Genomic DNA, 9,533 nt, shown 5'->3' with positions numbered 1-9,533 from the left:
TCTCGAGGGCGAGATTCATCTTAAGGGGGGTAGGTTTGTAACATCCCAATTTTCAATTTGGTTGTTATACATAGATCATCATATGCATATCATATTTATTCTTGCATTTGGTTGAGATCCTAGAAATCTTAAGCAACTCAAGGACCCAAGGAGAGAGTTGGAGGTTTCACAAGAATCATATTTTAATTTAATTCAAATTTGAAGAAAGGATCAATTTGCTTTTATTATTTTTCTCTCCAATTATTTCCAATATTAAAAATAAATGAGAGAAGATAATATGACTTCTTCAAATAAGAGAAATATTGGAGAAAGAATTTTAAAATCAAATTATGATTTTGGTTGCATTTTATTTCCTATTTTATTTGAATTAGAAAATTATGCATTTTTGAAAATTGCATTCTTAGGCCAGAAAAATATTCACTTTGTTCTAAATATTTTATTTAGACGACGAAAATTGTTTCGGCATTTTTAGATTTTATTTTGTATTTTATTAGGAATTTTCTTCGAGGGGAATTATTTAAAAAAAATGTTTGTCGCCCGACTGGGCCAAAGGCCCAGCTGAGCCAGGCCGGCCCGCGCCGCCACCGAATTTGCCGGCGTGGCCGAGCCGGAGTCCTTCTCCGACTCTGACCCGGCGCCCCCTCCCGGAAGCCGCGCCGCTGCCCCTCCCCCCTTATAAGCCGACCCGCCCCCCTGGAGCCCCAGGTCGCCAAACAGATAATATAATAGCATGGAACAATAAAAAATTGTAGATATGTTGGAGACGTATCAAGCATCCCCAAGCTTAATTCCTGCTCATCCTCGAGTAGGTAAATGATAAAAACAGAATTTTTGATGTGGAATGCTACCTAACATATTTATCCATGTAATTTTTCTTTATTGTGGCATGAATGGTCAGATCCATAAAATTGAAAACAAAAGTTTAATATTGACATAAAAACAATAATACTTCAAGCATACTAACAAGGCAATTATGTCTTCTCAACATAACATGGCCAAAGAAAGTTATCCCTACAAAATCAAATGTCTGGCTATGCTGCATCTTTATCACACAAAATATTCAAATCATGCACAACCCCGATGACAAGCCAAGCAATTGTTTCATACTTTTGGTGTTCTCAAACTTCTTCAACTTTCACGCAATACATGAGCGTGAGCCATGGAAATAGCACTATAGGTGGAATAGAATATGGTGGTTGTGGAGAAGACAAAAAGAGGGAGATATTCTCAAATCAACTAGGCGTATCAACGGGCTATGGAGATGCCCATCAATAGATATCAATGTGAGGGAGTAGGGATTACCATGCAACCGATGCACTACAGCTATAAGTTTATGAAAGCTCAAAAAGAAAAACTAAGTGGGTTTGCATCCAACTCGCTTGCTCACGAAGACCAAGGGTGATTTGAGGAAGCTCGTCATTGGAATATAAAAGCCAAGTTCTATAATGAAAAATTCCCACTAGTATATGGAAGTGACAAAATAGGAGACTCTCTATAATGAAGATCATGGTGCTACTTTGAAGCACAAGTATGGAAAAATGATAGTAGCATTGCCCCTTCTCTCTTTTCTATCATTTTTTATTTCTTTTATTTTTTTTATTTTTGGGCCTTCTCTTTTTTTGGCCTCTTTTTTTCGTCCGGAGTCTCATCCCGACTTGTGGTGGAATCATAGTCTCCATCATCCTTTCCTCACATGGGACAATGCTCTAATAATGAAGATCATCACACTTCTATTTACTTACAACTCAAGAATTACAACTCGATATTTAGAACAAAATATGACTCTATATGAATGCCACCAGCGGTGTACCGGGATGTGCAATGACTCAAGTGTGACATGTATGAAAGAATTATGAAAGGTGGCTTTGCCCCAAATACGATGTCAACTACATGATCATGCATAGAAATATGACAATGATGAAGTGTGTCATAATAAATGGAACGGTGGAAAGTTGCATGGCAATATATCTCGGGATGGATATGGAAATTCCATAATAGATAGGTATGGTGGCTGTTTTGAGGAAGGTATATGGTGGGTGTATGGTACCGACGAAAGTTGCGCGGTACTAGGGAAGGTATCAATGGTGGAAGGGTGGGAGTGCGTATAATCCACGGACTCAACATTAGTCATAAGACCTCACATACTTATTGCAAAAATCTATTAGTTATCAAAACAAAGTATTATGCTGTCGGTGTACTAGAGTAGGGGTACCCTAGTATCCCGAACTTGTGCACGGGCAGTTGCAGCACCCGGCGGCAAGGCTTGCCAGGCGTCCGCCAAGGTCCTCCGTGGTTCCCTTGGAGCCATTCAAGAACAAAGTATTCAAGCCAAAGAGACAAGGCCCCGGCAACAGGAGCTTGCCGGGAAGGCCAACCAAGGCATCCCAAGGAACTTGCCGCGACGCGCCACGCGTCCCGACAAGGCAACAAGGCCCCGGCAAGAGGAGCTTGTCGGGAAGACCAACCAAGGCATCTCGAGGCCTGGTGAGCGACAAGCTTCCGGGCGCGACAAGACGACGACCGCGGCAAGGCGCTTGCCGCGGCAAGTAACCACTCTGTACCCACGCTCCAGCACATCCGCTAACGTGTCGCTTTGGGGGCCTTTCCAGGCGCGCATGGCGTGAGGCTGTGCAGCCAGCGGTGCGCGGTGGCATGCGACGCTGACAAGATCGCCATCGTGGCGAACGGTGGCGTCCCTGACGGTCCCTTTCTGCACTGTTTGGGCGACACAGACGGGCATTTAATGCCTTTGTCCCCTGCCGTCAGGGTTAGGTAGGATACACTGTGCAAGTAGGTGTACCAACCGCAACACTTTTTACGCTTTACCCTTCTCTGCGTTGCCACCTGTCGGTGACTCCTTGAACATATAAAAGGAGGCCCATGCGCAACGTAGAGGGGGTTCGGCTCATTGGTAAGCCAGAAAAACACTTAGCTCTCTCTCTCTCTCGAGAAAGAACACAATACAATTAGACAAGCAGCAGTAGGAGTGTTATCTCTCCGGAGAGCTCCGAAGCTAGGTAAACTGCTCGTGTGCTTCGCCTCGATCTGCTCTTCGTGCGACCTCCGCCCCCCGCCGAACCGAAAGGGGCCCGGTCCGCCGGCCCCATAGGTGTTCGTGGATCAGTTTCCCCGACATCTTTGGCGCGCCAGGTAGGGGGCGTCGAGATTGTGTGAACCTGATCCGGCATTCACACGAGCGACATCTTCATTTTCTTCATCAACATGCCACTGAAGAAGAAGGCTTCGGAGGCAGCTGTTCCGTCCGCGTTGGTCCCACCGCCACCGGAGCAAACGGGTGGTGGAGTGGACGCCGGCGGAAGAACAGACGTCGACGAGGAAACTCACGATGCCGCCAGGTCCAAGGACAAGGCTGTGCAAACCTCGGCGACCGTACATGTCCCGCACCCATCTCAGGAGGCGCAGGACCGATAGCGTCATGGTATTCGCAGTACCATACGTTCATTGGGACAAGATCGAGCTGGTGGATCTCGAGGTGCTCAAGACCAGCATGCACGCCAACGTGCTGACACAAGCGAGACACGGTCGCCTGGATGGGATACTGCTCCTTCTAACATAGTTAGAAGTCCGAGCATATCCCGCTCCTCGCACCGTTCGCCACTACCGCCCACCACTCCAGCAGAAGCTTTGGCGCAAGCTCAACTGCTCCTGGATTACCCTCCAGCGGAAGACAAGATCGACTAATGGAGGGCCACCATTCAGAGTCTCATCGGCTTTGCCAACGGCGACACTCCGCGGCAGCCAAGTGCATCGCGGCCGCGGCAGGACTGCCAGGCACGAGCCGGTGGCGACAAAACCGGTGGGGGTGCGACCACCATGCACTCTCCATCCCGAAGGCCAAGATCGCCGACTCGTCGGATCCACCTCGACAGCGACTCCACCGCATCGTCAGATCCACGAGCTCGTCGCGATCAGCGCCAAGTTCTTCATGAATGATAGCAAGAAGACGCTCATACTCGCATCGAGCGCCGGAGAGAAGCGCGACGTCAATCTGACAAGCGCGCTGGGCCCTCTGTTGACGTGCATGCACCAGGGGAACCAGGCGACTTGCCATACGCGGTAGGTTGCCCTGCGTTCACTCGTGAGCTGCGGCAAGTCCAGTGGCCCAGTACGAAGAATTTCAAGCCAGACGTACCAGAGAAGTACGACGGCAAGACGCATCCGTCGGAGTTCCTCAGCATCTACACCATTGCGGTGCAAGCTGCTGGGGGACGGGACGACAAGACCCTTGCCAACTACTTCCCGCTGGTGCTCAAGCCCAATGTCAGATCCTGGCTCATGCACTTGCCGGACAATCTCATATCCTCCTGGGCTGACCTGTGCCATCAGGTTGTCGGTGCCTTTATAGGTGGCCACAAGCCTCATGGCCAAGAGAGCGATCTTCATCTGCTCGCCCAGAAGGAAGGAGAGCCCCTGCGCAAGTTCATTCAAAGATTCAGCCGCGTACAGCACAACATCCCAGATGTCCACCCTGCCGCGGTAATCAGCGCGTTCCATCAGAACGTGCGGAACCGCAGGATGTGGGAGGAGATGGCGATGTGCAAGATCAGAGATGTCAGTGAGCTATATGCCCTGGCCGACAAGTGTGCACGTGCTAAGGAAGGGAGGAAACTCCCCGGAGAGAACACAGGAGCAGGGGGATCTGATAGTGAGGACACTGCCCCGGCAAGGAAGAACCGGCGGCGGAACAACAGGAAGAAAAAAGGCAAAGATGTGCTAGTTGTTGAGCAGTCCGGCAAGAAAGCCGAAGCTGGTAGCTCCGGCAAGGAGGTTGCCGCAGATGTGGCGGTCGCCGACAAGCAGGACGGCACCAACAAGCAATACTGCAAGATCCACCGCACCAAGGGCCATGACCTCCAGAGCTGCAAGAAGGTCGAGCAGCTTGTTGAGCAGCAAAAGGCTGAATACGAGCGGCGCGACAAGGAGAAAGCCCGGGAAGGTGTTGGAGGAGCTAGCAAGAAACGTCCCAGCCGAGGAGGACGCCGCGGCAAGGCCAAGCAGCGGCAAGGAGACAGACCTCCCCGCGGCCGCGACAAGGATGAAGATGACGACGACGACGAAGATATGGATGAAGATGAGACCGATGAGCAGGAGTTCCAGAAAGCCACAGAGGTCCTGTGCGTTGACGGTGGTGCTTCTCTGCATACTTCACACCGCCAGCTCAAGCAGTGGGTGCGGGAAGTCAATGCAGCAGAACCACCCGTTGAGTCACGCAAGCCTCTGAAATGGTCCAGCACGCCTATCATCTTTGATATTGAGGACCACCCTGATCGCATAACTGCGGTCGGGTGCTTGCCGATGTTGGTATCACCAACTATCCGCAACCTCAAGGTCACTAAGATGCTAGTTGACGGCGGGGCCGGATTAAACCTGATCTCCTCCGCGGTGCTCCAGAAACTCCAGATCCCTGACAGCGAGCTCGAAGAGACCAGCACGTTCCAAGGAATCAACCCGGGAAGGAGCAAGCCAAAGGGAAAGATCACGTTGCCGGTAACATTTGGCAGTGAGTTGAACTTCAGAACTGAGAGGGTCACTTTTGACGTTGCTGACTTTCCATTACCCTACAATGGGATACTTGGCCGTCCAGCACTCGCCAAGTTTATGGCAGCCTCTCACTATGCATACAATGTACTGAAGATGCCAGGCCCGATAAGTGTCATCTCTGTCCCTGGCGACAAGAAGGATGCTCTTATCTGCACCGACAAGATCTACCGGGAAGCAACAGCCGCAACAGACCGCGAGTCACTTGCCGCTGAAGCTCCCGGGGGGAAGAAGAAGACCAAGTCCGGTAAGAGTTCTGATGCCCACTCCGGCAAGCGCACCTCTTCGGAGTGCTGCGCTACCGTCGAGGATGCACCATCGAGCTCCACCGGCAAGTGTAAGAAGACAATGGCAGCTCCACCAGAGACCAAGAAGGTGTCCGCCAAGGAGGACGGCACTGGTGGTACCTTCACCATCAGTGCCACTCTTGACCCTAAATAGGAAAGCGCGCTCATTGCTTTCCTGCGGGCGAACGTCGACGTGTTTGCATGGCAACCGTCTGACATCCCCGGTGTTCCCAGGAAAGTAATCGAGCACCATTAGGAAACAGGCATTGGAGCGCCAAGAATTCATTGCAGAAGAGATCAAGAAATTGGAAGCAGCAGGCCTTGTCAGAGGAGTGCTCCATCCTACGTGGTTGGCCAATCCTGTAGTCGTGCGCAAGGCAAACGGGAAATGGAGGCTTTGTATTGACTTTACCGATGTTAATAAAGCTTGTCCCAAAGACCCATTTCCCTTGCCGCGCATCGACTAGATTGTTGACTCCACGGCCGGATGTGACTTGCTTTCATTTCTTGATGCATACTCACGATATCATCAGATCTTCATGGCAGAAGAGGATGAGGAGAAGACCGCATTCATTACCCCATGTGGCACATACTGTTTCGTACGGATGCCTTTCGGTTTGAAGAATGCTGGTTCAACATTTGCAAGAGTAGTCCATGACGCTTTTGAACCACAAATGCACAGAAATGTGGAAGCATACATGGATGACATAGTGGTCAAGAGCAAGGACAAAGCAACTTTGATTCAAGATTTAGACGAAACCTTTGCAAATCTGCGCAAGATCAACCTCAAGCTTAACCCCGAGAAGTGTGTGTTTGGAGTCCCCTCCGGCAAGCTTCTCGGGTTCTTCGTGTCTCAGCGGGGAATTGAAGCCAATCCCGACAAGATCAAGGCCATTGAGCAGATTGAAGCACCAAAGCGCGTCAAGGATGTGCGAAGACTTGCCGGTTGCGTGGCTGCTCTCAGCAGGTTTATCTCTAGGTCTGCTGAGCGCGCCCTCCCATTTTTCAAAATTTTGAAAAAGGCAGGTCCAATGAAATGGACTCCGGAAGCGGAGGATGCGCTGCAGGACTTGAAGAGATACCTGTCCTCCACTCCAACACTTGTCGCACCTAAACCACAAGAGAAGTTGCTGCTGTATATAGCGGCAACCAATCAAGTGGTTAGTGCTGCGTTAGTAGCGGAGAGGGAGGCAGATGATGAGCCACCAACCACGGCGGATACATCCAGCGACAAGCAGAGGACTTCACCGGCAAGCTCTGGTCCCGACAAGGATGGATCTGCGTAGGAGCATGACAAGATGCAGAAGCGAATGGTGCAGCGCCCAATTTACTTTGTCAGTTCCCTTCTGCAGGGAGCTAGGTCAAGGTACTCCGGCGTGCAGAAGTTGCTTTTCGGCCTCCTCATGGCCTCGAGAAAGCTGCGCCATTACTTCCAAGCACATGAGATCACAGTCGTCACTCGTTTTCCGCTGAAGAGGATACTGCAAAATCCAGAAGCGACAGGCAGGATTGTCGAGTGGGCACTGGAACAGTCAAGCTTTGGCCTCATGTTTGAGAGCACTTCAACTATCCAAAGCAGAGCATTGGCAGAATTCATAGCAGAATGGACGCCAACACCAGATGAAGAAATTCCAGAGACGAGCATCCCCGTCAAGGAAGCAAGCAAAGAGTGGCTGATGTACTTTGATGGTGCCTTCTCGCTGCAAGGCGCCGGTGCGGGCGTGCTACTTATTGCACCCACCGGAGAGCACCTCAAGTACGTAGTCCAGATGCACTTTCCCAAGGAGCAAGCAACGAACAATACTGCAGAGTATGAAGGATTGCTTGCCGGTCTCAGGATCGCAGCAGACCTTGGGATCAAGAAGCTCATTGTCAGGGGTGACTCACAGCTTGTCGTCCGCCAAGTGAACAAGAATTATCAGAGTCCATTCATGGAAGCATATGTTGATGAGGTGAGAAAGCTAGAAGAGCACTTTGACGGCCTGCAGATGGAACATGTTCCAAGAGCTCAGAACGACATTGCCGATGGACTATCAAAGTGCGCCGCACTAAAGTTACCTGTGGAACCAGGGATCTTTGTGCTCAAGCTGACTCAACCGTCCGTAACACCATCAACTGGACAGAGCAAGAAGAGGAAGTTGATTTCTGGTGACTACTTTCCGGCAGAGCTTCCCGAAGCCGCCGCCAAGAAGGTCCCCAAGATCAACACCAAGGATGCTGAGGAGCAGTCTGCTCCGACAAGCCTCAGGGTTTGTTCCATTGAAGCAGACGCTCCCGACAAGTTTTGCTCCGGCAAGCTTGCCGGGGAACATCAAGCTCCGGCAGAGCCACAAGCCCTTGCCGTAGAAGCAGATGTTCCCACAGCAGCAGATGTGCCTTTGGTCCTTGTTGTCGAGCCACAAGCTCCAGCATGGGCACAGCAGATTGTCCTTTTCCTTCAGACAGGAGAACTTCCCGAAGAACAAGAAGAAGCGGAAAGAGTAGCCCGGCAGTCAAGTATGTACCAGTTTGTCGAAAACACACTGTATAGAAGAAGACTCAACGGTGTGAAATTGAAGTGTATTCACCGGGAAGATGGACAAAAGTTGTTGGCAGAGATACATGGAGGCATATGTGGTCACCACATTGGCACAAGAGCACTTGCCGGCAAAGCTTTCCGGCAAGGTTTCTTTTGGCCGACGGCCCTCCAGGATGCAACTGCACAAGTGACCAAGTGTGAAGCGTGCCAGTTCCATTCCAAGCAGATACACCAGCCAGCTCAAGCTCTCCAGACGATCCCTTTATCCTGGCCATTTTTGCCACGACCGGGTTTTCCGGGTAATAACTTTCCAGAAAAGACCGTCGTGCTCATCAGCCCCAGGATTACTGTTAGCTGATGAGGCTCTAACTTGATACAGAAATTCCAAGCAAAATACAGAATATGTAGTACAATACCATTCTGGCCTGCATGTACAACAAATGGTTTCTAGTGGTTGATGGCGGAAGCGGGTTGTGAAACATCAGTGTCTATGGGACTCCATTTCCCACGGGAACAGCTGACCAGGTTAATTCCTATCTTCGCGAGGCTGCTATCTCAATTGAGTGGTTTCCAGGGCTGGCATCGCGTCACTCCTCTCCGTGCAGGAAAATCTGGCCAAGACAATAGCCAGGGACAAGCCAGTGAGTACTTTGAATGTACTCGCAAACATTATGAACACAGGTATAATATAACAATGATGTGCTGAAAAATATTTTATGCTCATGACGTCAGTCACAAAAGATAAACAAATCTCGGATGCGTGCAAGCAAGTTATTTATAAAATTGCAATAACATAGTAGTATAAAAATTTATGAAATAAATAACAAGCAACGCCACAGTCGGGTGTCTTAGCGACACCACATAAAGGGTTTTAAAAGAAATGCCACAGTTGGGCGTCTGAGCGACACCACATAAAGGGCTTTAAAAGAAATGCCACAGTCGGGCGTCTGAGCGACACCACAAAAGGGGCTTTAAAATAAATGCCACAGTCGGGCGTCTGAGCGACACCACATAAAGGGCTTTAAAAGAAATGCCACAGTCGGGCGTCTGAGCGACACCACATAAAGGGCTTTAAAAGAAATGCCACAGTCGGGCGTCTGAGCGACACCACATAAAGGGCTTTAAAAATAAACAATCATAGTGGATATCCCGTAGGTAGAACCATCCCA

Source organism: Triticum dicoccoides, chromosome 3B, assembly GCF_002162155.2.
Source record: "Triticum dicoccoides isolate Atlit2015 ecotype Zavitan chromosome 3B, WEW_v2.0, whole genome shotgun sequence".
NCBI classification, from domain to species: domain Eukaryota; kingdom Viridiplantae; phylum Streptophyta; class Magnoliopsida; order Poales; family Poaceae; genus Triticum; species Triticum dicoccoides.
The sequence above is the reverse complement of the archived record's forward strand: the minus strand, read 5'-3'. Positions refer to the sequence as shown.